At 38.2% G+C, this 13,824-nt stretch overlaps 4 non-coding genes across 4 annotated transcripts; all 4 read right to left on the bottom strand.

Annotated features, from left to right (window-relative positions):
* Window positions 1-7,434: 7,434 nt before the first annotated feature.
* On the bottom strand, window positions 7,435-7,507 carry trnaf-gaa (transfer RNA phenylalanine (anticodon GAA)). The gene has a single exon. It is a non-coding gene; the product is annotated as a tRNA-Phe (tRNA).
* A 2,371-nt stretch (window positions 7,508-9,878) lies between these two features.
* trnaf-gaa (transfer RNA phenylalanine (anticodon GAA)) lies at window positions 9,879-9,951 on the bottom strand. The gene has a single exon. It is a non-coding gene; the product is annotated as a tRNA-Phe (tRNA).
* A 1,149-nt stretch (window positions 9,952-11,100) lies between these two features.
* Window positions 11,101-11,173, bottom strand: trnaf-gaa (transfer RNA phenylalanine (anticodon GAA)). The gene has a single exon. It is a non-coding gene; the product is annotated as a tRNA-Phe (tRNA).
* A 2,372-nt stretch (window positions 11,174-13,545) lies between these two features.
* On the bottom strand, window positions 13,546-13,618 carry trnaf-gaa (transfer RNA phenylalanine (anticodon GAA)). The gene has a single exon. It is a non-coding gene; the product is annotated as a tRNA-Phe (tRNA).
* Between the last annotated feature and the right edge of the window lie 206 nt (window positions 13,619-13,824).

Here is a 13,824-nt window from a genome sequence, read left to right as displayed (position 1 = left end):
ATTTTGTCCAACAGATATTTTCCCTTTGAACCTATGTTTCAAACCTGCAACTCTCCGTTTTCCAGGCCAAATGTAGAAGAACTCTGGCAAAAGTAATTTCCTGCCGAAACCCGGGATCGAACCAGTGACATTTAGATCTTCAGTCTAACGCTCTCCCAATTGAGCTATTTCGGCTGCTATGCACAATTATAGCCAGGTGTGTGGTTGGCTGTCTGGTGTATTCAGTTGACTAGGATCAGGAATATTTTCTATTCATCTTTCTCCAACAGCGAGTGACAAATGCCCCACATGGATGGAATAATCACGCACATGTTCTTTTTCAAACTTCTAGAAAGACAATGCTTCCACCTGCTGGTCCCCTGACAAACTCACACATACTTTTAGTTAGAATTTTTGTTGAAATTAGGCTAACCTTTTACTGACGACAGGTACGAAAATGAGCCTCAGTTAATCGGGAGTCTTCTTGCTAACAGACACAGGCTCTCAATGTGTAGTGGAACTTCTAGAAGCACTCAGATAAAATGACCTGTTATTTCATCCGCTGTCCATGAGTAAGTGGTAGTGAACACATCAAATTTGCACTTACCCTTCAGGATGACGCAATATTAATGTGGTCTAACTGACCCATTCATTCTTTATAATTGATATATTATATAAGTTATAGTATTGCTCACAAACACAATTTTAACACATTCTTTGAAAACAAAGTTCTGCTTTTATTTTGTTGAATCATAACTACGTAGGTATCATTTCTATTGCATAAAGGCTTTTAATGTACCATTTTTAATTTGTGTTTTTCCTTCGCAGAATTGTCCACACTTAAAATTACTTAGCAGAGGATGGTTTCGATCCATCGACCTCTGGGTTATGGGCCCAGCACACTTCCGCTGCGCCACTCTGCTATCTGGTGATTGGTGGCAGTCAGTTGTGAAAGACAAATTGGAATTCGTAACATATCATACGTTTAGTAAAATCTTAACATATTGTACATTTTGCTCATTCGTAATGTATAGTACGTTTTGGAAATTCGTAACATCATACGAATTGTAATTCATAACATCTCATACGAAATGGATGATGGACATTCCCAAATAATACATACAATATGAAACGTAACATATCATACTAAATGGAGTATCTTCGATATACATACAGAATAATCTGAAATGCTCTGACTACAGGTTAGGTCACAGAGAAAGAATGGAGGAGTTGAGGAGAGGATATTTTGTCCAACCGATATTTTCCCTTTGAACCTGTGTTTCAAACCTGCAACTCTCCGTTTTCCAGGCCAAATGTAGAAGAACTCTGGTAAAATTAATTTCCTGCTGAAACCCGGGATCGAACCAGGGACATTTAGATCTTCAGTCTAACGCTCTCCCAACTGAGCTATTTCGGCTGCTCTGCACAATTATAGCCAGGTGTGTGGTTGGCTGTCTGGTGTATTCAGTTGACTAGGATCAGGAATATTTTCTATTCATCTTTCTCCAACAGCGAGTGACAAATGCCCCACATGGATGGAATAATCACGCACATGTTCTTTTTCAAACTTCTAGAAAGACAATGCTTCCACCTGCTGGTCCCCTGACAAACTCACACATACTTTTAGTTAGAATTTTTGTTGAAATTAGGCTAACCTTTTACTGACGACAGGTACGAAAATGAGCCTCAGTTAATCGGGAGGCTTCTTGCTAACAGACACAGGCTCTCAATGTGTAGTGGAACTTCTAGAAGCACTCAGATAAAATGACCTGTTATTTCATCCGCTGTCCATGAGTAAGTGGTAGTGAACACATCAAATTTGCACTTACCCTTCAGGATGACGCAATATTAATGTGGTCTAACTGACCCATTCATTCTTTATAATTGATATATTATATAAGTTATAGTATTGCTCACAAACACAATTTTAACACATTCTTTGAAAACAAAGTTCTGCTTTTATTTTGTTGAATCATAACTACGTAGGTATCATTTCTATTGCATAAAGGCTTTTAATGTAGCATTTTTAATTTGTGTTTTTCCTTCGCAGAATTGTCCACACTTAAAATTACTTAGCAGAGGATGGTTTCGATCCATCGAACTCTGGGTTATGGGCCCAGCACGCTTCCGCTGCGCAAACTCTGCTAACCGGTTGATTGGTGGCAGTCAGTTGTGAAAGACAAATTGGAATTCGTAACATATCATACGTTTAGTAAAATCTTAACATATTGTACATTTTGCTCATTCGTAATGTATAGTACGTTTTGGAAATTCGTAACATCATACGAATTGTAATTCATAACATCTCATACGAAATGGATGATGGACATTCCCAAATAATACATACAATATGAAACGTAACATATCATACTAAATGGAGTATCTTCGATATACATACAGAATAATATGAAATGCTCTGACTACAGGTTGGGTCACAGAGAAAGAATGGAGGAGTTGAGGAGAGGATATTTTGTCCAACAGATATTTTCCCTTTGAACCTATGTTTCAAACCTGCAACTCTCCGTTTTCCAGGCCAAATGTAGAAGAACTCTGGCAAAAGTAATTTCCTGCCGAAACCCGGGATCGAACCAGTGACATTTAGATCTTCAGTCTAACGCTCTCCCAATTGAGCTATTTCGGCTGCTATGCACAATTATAGCCAGGTGTGTGGTTGGCTGTCTGGTGTATTCAGTTGACTAGGATCAGGAATATTTTCTATTCATCTTTCTCCAACAGCGAGTGACAAATGCCCCACATGGATGGAATAATCACGCACATGTTCTTTTTCAAACTTCTAGAAAGACAATGCTTCCACCTGCTGGTCCCCTGACAAACTCACACATACTTTTAGTTAGAATTTTTGTTGAAATTAGGCTAACCTTTTACTGACGACAGGTACGAAAATGAGCCTCAGTTAATCGGGAGTCTTCTTGCTAACAGACACAGGCTCTCAATGTGTAGTGGAACTTCTAGAAGCACTCAGATAAAATGACCTGTTATTTCATCCGCTGTCCATGAGTAAGTGGTAGTGAACACATCAAATTTGCACTTACCCTTCAGGATGACGCAATATTAATGTGGTCTAACTGACCCATTCATTCTTTATAATTGATATATTATATAAGTTATAGTATTGCTCACAAACACAATTTTAACACATTCTTTGAAAACAAAGTTCTGCTTTTATTTTGTTGAATCATAACTACGTAGGTATCATTTCTATTGCATAAAGGCTTTTAATGTACCATTTTTAATTTGTGTTTTTCCTTCGCAGAATTGTCCACACTTAAAATTACTTAGCAGAGGATGGTTTCGATCCATCGACCTCTGGGTTATGGGCCCAGCACACTTCCGCTGCGCCACTCTGCTATCTGGTGATTGGTGGCAGTCAGTTGTGAAAGACAAATTGGAATTCGTAACATATCATACGTTTAGTAAAATCTTAACATATTGTACATTTTGCTCATTCGTAATGTATAGTACGTTTTGGAAATTCGTAACATCATACGAATTGTAATTCATAACATCTCATACGAAATGGATGATGGACATTCCCAAATAATACATACAATATGAAACGTAACATATCATACTAAATGGAGTATCTTCGATATACATACAGAATAATCTGAAATGCTCTGACTACAGGTTAGGTCACAGAGAAAGAATGGAGGAGTTGAGGAGAGGATATTTTGTCCAACCGATATTTTCCCTTTGAACCTGTGTTTCAAACCTGCAACTCTCCGTTTTCCAGGCCAAATGTAGAAGAACTCTGGTAAAATTAATTTCCTGCTGAAACCCGGGATCGAACCAGGGACATTTAGATCTTCAGTCTAACGCTCTCCCAACTGAGCTATTTCGGCTGCTCTGCACAATTATAGCCAGGTGTGTGGTTGGCTGTCTGGTGTATTCAGTTGACTAGGATCAGGAATATTTTCTATTCATCTTTCTCCAACAGCGAGTGACAAATGCCCCACATGGATGGAATAATCACGCACACGTTCTTTTTCAAACTTCTAGAAAGACAATGCTTCCACCTGCTGGTCCCCTGACAAACTCACACATACTTTTAGTTAGAATTTTTGTTGAAATTAGGCTAACCTTTTACTGACGACAGGTACGAAAATGAGCCTCAGTTAATCGGGAGTCTTCTTGCTAACAGACACAGGCTCTCAATGTGTAGTGGAACTTCTAGAAGCACTCAGATAAAATGACCTGTTATTTCATCCGCTGTCCATGAGTAAGTGGTAGTGAACACATCAAATTTGCACTTACCCTTCAGGATGACGCAATATTAATGTGGTCTAACTGACCCATTCATTCTTTATAATTGATATATTATATAAGTTATAGTGTTGCTCACAAACACAATTTTAACACATTCTTTGAAAACAAAGTTCTGCTTTTATTTTGTTGAATCATAACTACGTAGATATCATTTCTATTGCATAAAGGCTTTTAATGTACCATTTTTAATTTGTGTTTTTCCTTCGCAGAATTGTCCACACTTAAAATTACTTAGCAGAGGATGGTTTCGATCCATCGACCTCTGGGTTATGGGCCCAGCACACTTCCGCTGCGCCACTCTGCTATCTGGTGATTGGTGGCAGTCAGTTGTGAAAGACAAATTGGAATTCGTAACATATCATACGTTTAGTAAAATCTTAACATATTGTACATTTTGCTCATTCGTAATGTATAGTACGTTTTGGAAATTCGTAACATCATACGAATTGTAATTCATAACATCTCATACGAAATGGATGATGGACATTCCCAAATAATACATACAATATGAAACGTAACATATCATACTAAATGGAGTATCTTCGATATACATACAGAATAATCTGAAATGCTCTGACTACAGGTTGGGTCACAGAGAAAGAATGGAGGAGTTGAGGAGAGGATATTTTGTCCAACCGATATTTTCCCTTTGAACCTGTGTTTCAAACCTGCAACTCTCCGTTTTCCAGGCCAAATGTAGAAGAACTCTGGTAAAATTAATTTCCTGCTGAAACCCGGGATCGAACCAGGGACATTTAGATCTTCAGTCTAACGCTCTCCCAACTGAGCTATTTCGGCTGCTCTGCACAATTATACCCAGGTGTGTGGTTGGCTTTCTGGTGTATTCAGTTGACTAGGATCAGGAATATTTTCTATTCATCTTTCTCCAACAGCGAGTGACAAATGCCCCACATGGATGGAATAATCATGCACATGTTCTTTTTCAAACTTCTAGAAAGACAATGCTTCCACCTGCTGGTCCCCTGACAAACTCACACATACTTTTAGTTAGAATTTTTGTTGAAATTAGGCAAACCTTTTACTGACGACAGGTACGAAAATGAGCCTCAGTTAATCGGGAGTCTTCTTGCTAACAGACACAGGCTCTCAATGTGTAGTGGAACTTCTAGAAGCACTCAGATAAAATGACCTGTTATTTCATCCGCTGTCCATGAGTAAGTGGTAGTGAACACATCAAATTTGCACTTACCCTTCAGGATGACGCAATATTAATGTGGTCTAACTGACCCATTCATTCTTTATAATTGATATATTATATAAGTTATAGTATTGCTCACAAACACAATTTTAACACATTCTTTGAAAACAAAGTTCTGCTTTTATTTTGTTGAATCATAACTACGTAGGTATCATTTCTATTGCATAAAGGCTTTTAATGTACCATTTTTAATTTGTGTTTTTCCTTCGCAGAATTGTCCAGACTTAAAATTACTTAGCAGAGGATGGTTTCGATCCATCGACCTCTGGGTTATGGGCCCAGCACACTTCCGCTGCGCCACTCTGCTATCTGGTGATTGGTGGCAGTCAGTTGTGAAAGACAAATTGGAATTCGTAACATATCATAAGTTTAGTAAAATCTTAACATATTGTACATTTTGCTCATTCGTAATGTATAGTACGTTTTGGAAATTCGTAACATCATACGAATTGTAATTCATAACATCTCTTACGAAATGGATGATGGACATTCCCAAATAATACATACAATATGAAACGTAACATATCATACTAAATGGAGTATCTTCGATATACATACAGAATAATCTGAAATGCTCTGACTACAGGTTGGGTCACAGAGAAAGAATGGAGGAGTTGAGGAGAGGATATTTTGTCCAACCGATATTTTCCCTTTGAACCTGTGTTTCAAACCTGCAACTCTCCGTTTTCCAGGCCAAATGTAGAAGAACTCTGGTAAAATTAATTTCCTGCTGAAACCCGGGATCGAACCAGGGACATTTAGATCTTCAGTCTAACGCTCTCCCAACTGAGCTATTTCGGCTGCTCTGCGCAATTATACCCAGGTGTGTGGTTGGCTGTCTGGTGTATTCAGTTGACTAGGATCAGGAATATTTTCTATTCATCTTTCTCCAACAGCGAGTGACAAATGCCCAACATGGATGGAATAATCATGCACATGTTCTTTTTCAAACTTCTAGAAAGACAATGCTTCCACCTGCTGGTCCCCTGACAAACTCACACATACTTTTAGTTAGAATTTTTGTTGAAATTAGGCTAACCTTTTACTGACGACAGGTACGAAAATGAGCCTCAGTTAATCGGGAGGCTTCTTGCTAACAGACACAGGCTCTCAATGTGTAGTGGAACTTCTAGAAGCACTCAGATAAAATGACCTGTTATTTCATCCGCTGTCCATGAGTAAGTGGTAGTGAACACATCAAATTTGCACTTACCCTTCAGGATGACGCAATATTAATGTGGTCTAACTGACCCATTCATTCTTTATAATTGATATATTATATAAGTTATAGTATTGCTCACAAACACAATTTTAACACATTCTTTGAAAACAAAGTTCTGCTTTTATTTTGTTGAATCATAACTACGTAGGTATCATTTCTATTGCATAAAGGCTTTTAATGTACCATTTTTAATTTGTGTTTTTCCTTCGCAGAATTGTCCACACTTAAAATTACTTAGCAGAGGATGGTTTCGATCCATCGACCTCTGGGTTATGGGCCCAGCACGCTTCCGCTGCGCCACTCTGCTATCTGGTAATTGGTGGCAGTCAGTTGTGAAAGACAAATTGGAATTCGTAACATATCATACGTTTAGTAAAATCTTAACATATTGTACATTTTGCTCATTCGTAATGTATAGTACGTTTTGGAAATTCGTAACATCATACGAATTGTAATTCATAACATCTCATACGAAATGGATGATGGACATTCCCAAATAATACATACAATATGAAAGTAACATATCATACTAAATGGAGTATCTTCGATATACATACAGAATAATATGAAATGCTCTGACTACAGGTTGGGTCACAGAGAAAGAATGGAGGAGTTGAGGAGAGGATATTTTGTCCAACCGATATTTTCCCTTTGAACCTGTGTTTCAAACCTGCAACTCTCCGTTTTCCAGGCCAAATGTAGAAGAACTCTGGCAAAATTAATTTCCTGCCGAAACCCGGGATCGAACCAGGGACATTTAGATCTTCAGTCTAACGCTCTCCCAACTGAGCTATTTCGGCTGCTCTGCACAATTATAGCCAGGTGTGTGGTTGGCTGTCTGGTGTATTCAGTTGACTAGGATCAGGAATATTTTCTATTCATCTTTCTCCAACAGCGAGTGACAAATGCCCCACATGGATGGAATAATCACGCACACGTTCTTTTTCAAACTTCTAGAAAGACAATGCTTCCACCTGCTGGTCCCCTGACAAACTCACACATACTTTTAGTTAGAATTTTTGTTGAAATTAGGCTAACCTTTTACTGACGACAGGTACGAAAATGAGCCTCAGTTAATCGGGAGTCTTCTTGCTAACAGACACAGGCTCTCAATGTGTAGTGGAACTTCTAGAAGCACTCAGATAAAATGACCTGTTATTTCATCCGCTGTCCATGAGTAAGTGGTAGTGAACACATCAAATTTGCACTTACCCTTCAGGATGACGCAATATTAATGTGGTCTAACTGACCCATTCATTCTTTATAATTGATATATTATATAAGTTATAGTGTTGCTCACAAACACAATTTTAACACATTCTTTGAAAACAAAGTTCTGCTTTTATTTTGTTGAATCATAACTACGTAGATATCATTTCTATTGCATAAAGGCTTTTAATGTACCATTTTTAATTTGTGTTTTTCCTTCGCAGAATTGTCCACACTTAAAATTACTTAGCAGAGGATGGTTTCGATCCATCGACCTCTGGGTTATGGGCCCAGCACACCTCCGCTATGCCACTCTGCTATCTGGTGATTGGTGGCAGTCAGTTGTGAAAGACAAATTGGAATTCGTAACATATCATACGTTTAGTAAAATCTTAACATATTGTACATTTTGCTCATTCGTAATGTATAGTACGTTTTGGAAATTCGTAACATCATACGAATTGTAATTCATAACATCTCATATGAAATGGATGATGGACATTCCCAAATAATACATACAATATGAAACGTAACATATCATACTAAATGGAGTATCTTCGATATACATACAGAATAATATGAAATGCTCTGACTACAGGTTGGGTCACAGAGAAAGAATGGAGGAGTTGAGGAGAGGATATTTTGTCCAACCGATATTTTCCCTTTGAACCTGTGTTTCAAACCTGCAACTCTCCGTTTTCCAGGCCAAATGTAGAAGAACTCTGGCAAAATTAATTTCCTGCCGAAACCCAGGATCGAACCAGGGACATTTAGATCTTCAGTCTAACGCTCTCCCAACTGAGCTATTTCGGCTGCTCTGTGCAATTATAGCCAGGTGTGTGGTTGGCTGTCTGGTGTATTCAGTTGACTAGGATCAGGAATATTTTCTATTCATCTTTCTCCAACAGCGAGTGACAAATGCCCCACATGGATGGAATAATCACGCACGCGTTCTTTTTCAAACTTCTAGAAAGACAATGCTTCCACCTGCTGGTCCCCTGACAAACTCACACATACTTTTAGTTAGAATTTTTGTTGAAATTAGGCTAACCTTTTACTGACGACAGGTACGAAAATGAGCCTCAGTTAATCGGGAGTCTTCTTGCTAACAGACACAGGCTCTCAATGTGTAGTGGAACTTCTAGAAGCACTCAGATAAAATGACCTGTTATTTCATCCGCTGTCCATGAGTAAGTGGTAGTGAACACATCAAATTTGCACTTACCCTTCAGGATGACGCAATATTAATGTGGTCTAACTGACCCATTCATTCTTTATAATTGATATATTATATAAGTTATAGTATTGCTCACAAACACAATTTTAACACATTCTTTGAAAACAAAGTTCTGCTTTTATTTTGTTGAATCATAACTACGTAGATATCATTTCTATTGCATAAAGGCTTTTAATGTACCATTTTTAATTTGTGTTTTTCCTTCGCAGAATTGTCCACACTTAAAATTACTTAGCAGAGGATGGTTTCGATCCATCGACCTCTGGGTTATGGGCCCAGCACACCTCCGCTATGCCACTCTGCTATCTGGTGATTGGTGGCAGTCAGTTGTGAAAGACAAATTGGAATTCGTAACATATCATACGTTTAGTAAAATCTTAACATATTGTACATTTTGCTCATTCGTAATGTATAGTACGTTTTGGAAATTCGTAACATCATACGAATTGTAATTCATAACATCTCATACGAAATGGATGATGGACATTCCCAAATAATACATACAATATGAAACGTAACATATCATACTAAATGGAGTATCTTCGATATACATACAGAATAATATGAAATGCTCTGACTACAGGTTGGGTCACAGAGAAAGAATGGAGGAGTTGAGGAGAGGATATTTTGTCCAACCGATATTTTCCCTTTGAACCTGTGTTTCAAACCTGCAACTCTCCGTTTTCCAGGCCAAATGTAGAAGAACTCTGGCAAAATTAATTTCCTGCCGAAACCCGGGATCGAACCAGGGACATTTAGATCTTCAGTCAAACGCTCTCCCAACTGAGCTATTTCGGCTGCTCTGCACAATTATAGCCAGGTGTGTGGTTGGCTGTCTGGTGTATTCAGTTGACTAGGATCAGGAATATTTTCTATTCATCTTTCTCCAACAGCGAGTGACAAATGCCCCACATGGATGGTATAATCACGCACATGTTCTTTTTCAAACTTCTAGAAAGACAATGCTTCCACCTGCTGGTCCCCTGACATACTCATACATACTTTTAGTTAGAATTTTTGTTGAAATTAGGCTAACCTTTTACTGACGACAGGTACGAAAATGAGCCTCAGTTAATCGGGAGGCTTCTTGCTAACAGACACAGGCTCTCAATGTGTAGTGGAACTTCTAGAAGCACTCAGATAAAATGACCTGTTATTTCATCCGCTGTTCATGAGTAAGTGGTAGTGAACACATCAAATTTGCACTTACCCTTCAGGATGACGCAATATTAATGTGGTCTAACTGACCCATTCATTCTTTATAATTGATATTTTATATAAGTTATAGTATTGCTCACAAACACAATTTTAACACATTCTTTGAAAACAAAGTTCTGCTTTTATTTTGTTGAATCATAACTACGTAGGTATCATTTCTATTGCATAAAGGCTTTTAATGTAGCATTTTTAATTTGTGTTTTTCCTTCGCAAAATTGTCCACACTTAAAATTACTTAGCAGAGGATGGTTTCGATCCATCGACCTCTGGGTTATGGGCCCAGCACGCTTCCGCTGCGCCACTCTGCTATCTGGCGATTGGTGGCAGTCAGTTGTGAAAGACAAATTGGAATTCGTAACATATCATACGTTTAGTAAAATCTTAACATATTGTACATTTTGCTCATTCGTAATGTATAGTACGTTTTGGAAATTCGTAACATCATACGAATTGTAATTCATAACATCTCATACGAAATGGATGATGGACATTCCCAAATAATACATACAATATGAAACGTAACATATCATACTAAATGGAGTATCTTCGATATACATACAGAATAATATGAAATGCTCTGACTACAGGTTGGGTCACAGAGAAAGAATGGAGGAGTTGAGGAGAGGATATTTTGTCCAACCGATATTTTCCCTTTGAACCTGTGTTTCAAACCTGCAACTCTCCGTTTTCCAGGCCAAATGTAGAAGACCTCTGGCAAAATTAATTTCCTGCCGAAACCCGGGATCGAACCAGGGACATTTAGATCTTCAGTCTAACGCTCTCCCAACTGAGCTATTTCGGCTGCTCTGCGCAATTATAGCCAGGTGTGTGGTTGGCTGTCTGGTGTATTCAGTTGACTAGGATCAGGAATATTTTCTATTCATCTTTCTCCAACAGCGAGTGACAAATGCCCCACATGGATGGAATAATCACGCACATGTTCTTTTTCAAACTTCTAGAAAGACAATGCTTCCACCTGCTGGTCCCCTGACATACTCATACATACTTTTAGTTAGAATTTTTGTTGAAATTAGGCTAACCTTTTACTGACGACAGGTACGAAAATGAGCCTCAGTTAATCGGGAGGCTTCTTGCTAACAGACACAGGCTCTCAATGTGTAGTGGAACTTCTAGAAGCACTCAGATAAAATGACCTGTTATTTCATCCGTTGTCCATGAGTAAGTGGTAGTGAACACATCAAATTTGCACTTACCCGTCAGGATGACGCAATATTAATGTGGTCTAACTGACCCATTCATTCTTTATAATTGATATTTTATATAAGTTCTAGTATTGCTCACAAACACAATTTTAACACATTCTTTGAAAACAAAGTTCTGCTTTTATTTTGTTGAATCATAACTACGTAGGTATCATTTCTATTGCATAAAGGCTTTTAATGCAGCATTTTTAATTTGTGTTTTTCCTTCGCAAAATTGTCCACACTTAAAATTACTTAGCAGAGGATGGTTTCGATCCATCGACCTCTGGGTTATGGGCCCAGCACGCTTCCGCTGCGCCACTCTGCTATCTGGCGATTGGTGGCTGTCAGTTGTGAAAGACAAATTGGAATTCGTAACATATCATACGTTTAGTAAAATCTTAACATATTGTACATTTTGCTCATTCGTAATGTATAGTACGTTTTGGAAATTCGTAACATCATACGAATTGTAATTCATAACATCTCATACGAAATGGATGATGGACATTCCCAAATAATACATACAATATGAAACGTAACATATCATACTAAATGGAGTATCTTCGATATACATACAGAATAATATGAAATGCTCTGACTACAGGTTGGGTCACAGAGAAAGAATGGAGGAGTTGAGGAGAGGATATTTTGTCCAACCAATATTTTCCCTTTGAACCTGTGTTTCAAACCTGCAACTCTCCGTTTTCCAGGCCAAATGTTGAAGAACTCTGGCAAAATTAATTTCCTGCCGAAACCCGTGATCGAACCAGGGACATTTAGATCTTCAGTCTAACGCTCTCCCAACTGAGCTATTTCGGCTGCTCTGCACAATTATAGCCAGGTGTGTGGTTGGCTGTCTGGTGTATTCAGTTGACTAGGATCAGGAATATTTTCTATTCATCTTTCTCCAACAGCGAGTGACAAATGCCCCACATGGATGGTATAATCACGCACATGTTCTTTTTCAAACTTCTAGAAAGACAATGCTTCCACCTGCTGGTCCCCTGACATACTCATACATACTTTAAGTTAGAATTTTTGTTGAAATTAGGCTAACCTTTTACTGACGACAGGTACGAAAATGAGCCTCAGTTAATCGGGAGGCTTCTTGCTAACAGACACAGGCTCTCAATGTGTAGTGGAACTTCTAGAAGCACTCAGATAAAATGACCTGTTATTTCATCCGCTGTCCATGAGTAAGTGGTAGTGAACACATCAAATTTGCACTTACCCTTCAGGATGACGCAATATTAATGTGGTCTAACTGAACCCATTCATTCTTTATAATTGATATTTTATATAAGTTCTAGTATTGCTCACAAACACAATTTTAACACATTCTTTGAAAACAAAGTTCTGCTTTTATTTTGTTGAATCATAACTACGTAGATATCATTTCTATTGCATAAAGGCTTTTAATGTACCATTTTTAATTTGTGTTTTTCCTTCGCAGAATTGTCCACACTTAAAATTACTTAGCAGAGGATGGTTTCGATCCATCGACCTCTGGGTTATGGGCCCAGCACGCTTCCGCTGCACCACTTTGCTATCTGGTGATTGGTGGCAGTCAGTTGTGAAAGACAAATTGGAATTCGTAACATATCATACGTTTAGTAAAATCTTAACATATTGTACATTTTACTCATTTGTAATGTATAGTACGTTTTGGAAATTCGTAACATCATACGAATTGTAATTCATAACATCTCATACGAAATGGATGATGGACATTCCCAAATAATACATACAATATGAAACGTAACATATCATACTAAATGGAGTATCTTCGATATACATACAGAATAATATGAAATGCTCTGACTACAGGTTGGGTCACAGAGAAAGAATGGAGGAGTTGAGGAGAGGATATTTTGTCCAACCGATATTTTCCCTTTGAACCTGTGTTTCAAACCTGCAACTCTCCGTTTTCCAGGCCAAATGTAGAAGAACTCTGGCAAAATTAATTTCCTGCCGAAACCCGGGATCGAACCAGGGACATTTAGATCTTCAGTCTAACGCTCTCCCAACTGAGCTATTTCGGCTGCTCTGCGCAATTATAGCCAGGTGTGTGGTTGGCTGTCTGGTGTATTCAGTTGACTAGGATCAGGAATATTTTCTATTCATCTTTCTCCAACAGCGAGTGACAAATGCCCCACATGGATGGAATAATCACGCACATGTTCTTTTTCAAACTTCTAGAAAGACAATGCTTCCACCTGCTGGTCCCCTGACATACTCATACATACTT

The sequence above is a fragment of the Salvelinus fontinalis genome, chromosome 4, assembly GCF_029448725.1.
Source record: "Salvelinus fontinalis isolate EN_2023a chromosome 4, ASM2944872v1, whole genome shotgun sequence".
NCBI lineage: Eukaryota > Metazoa > Chordata > Actinopteri > Salmoniformes > Salmonidae > Salvelinus > Salvelinus fontinalis.
This window is presented reverse-complemented; position numbering and strand designations above follow the sequence as displayed.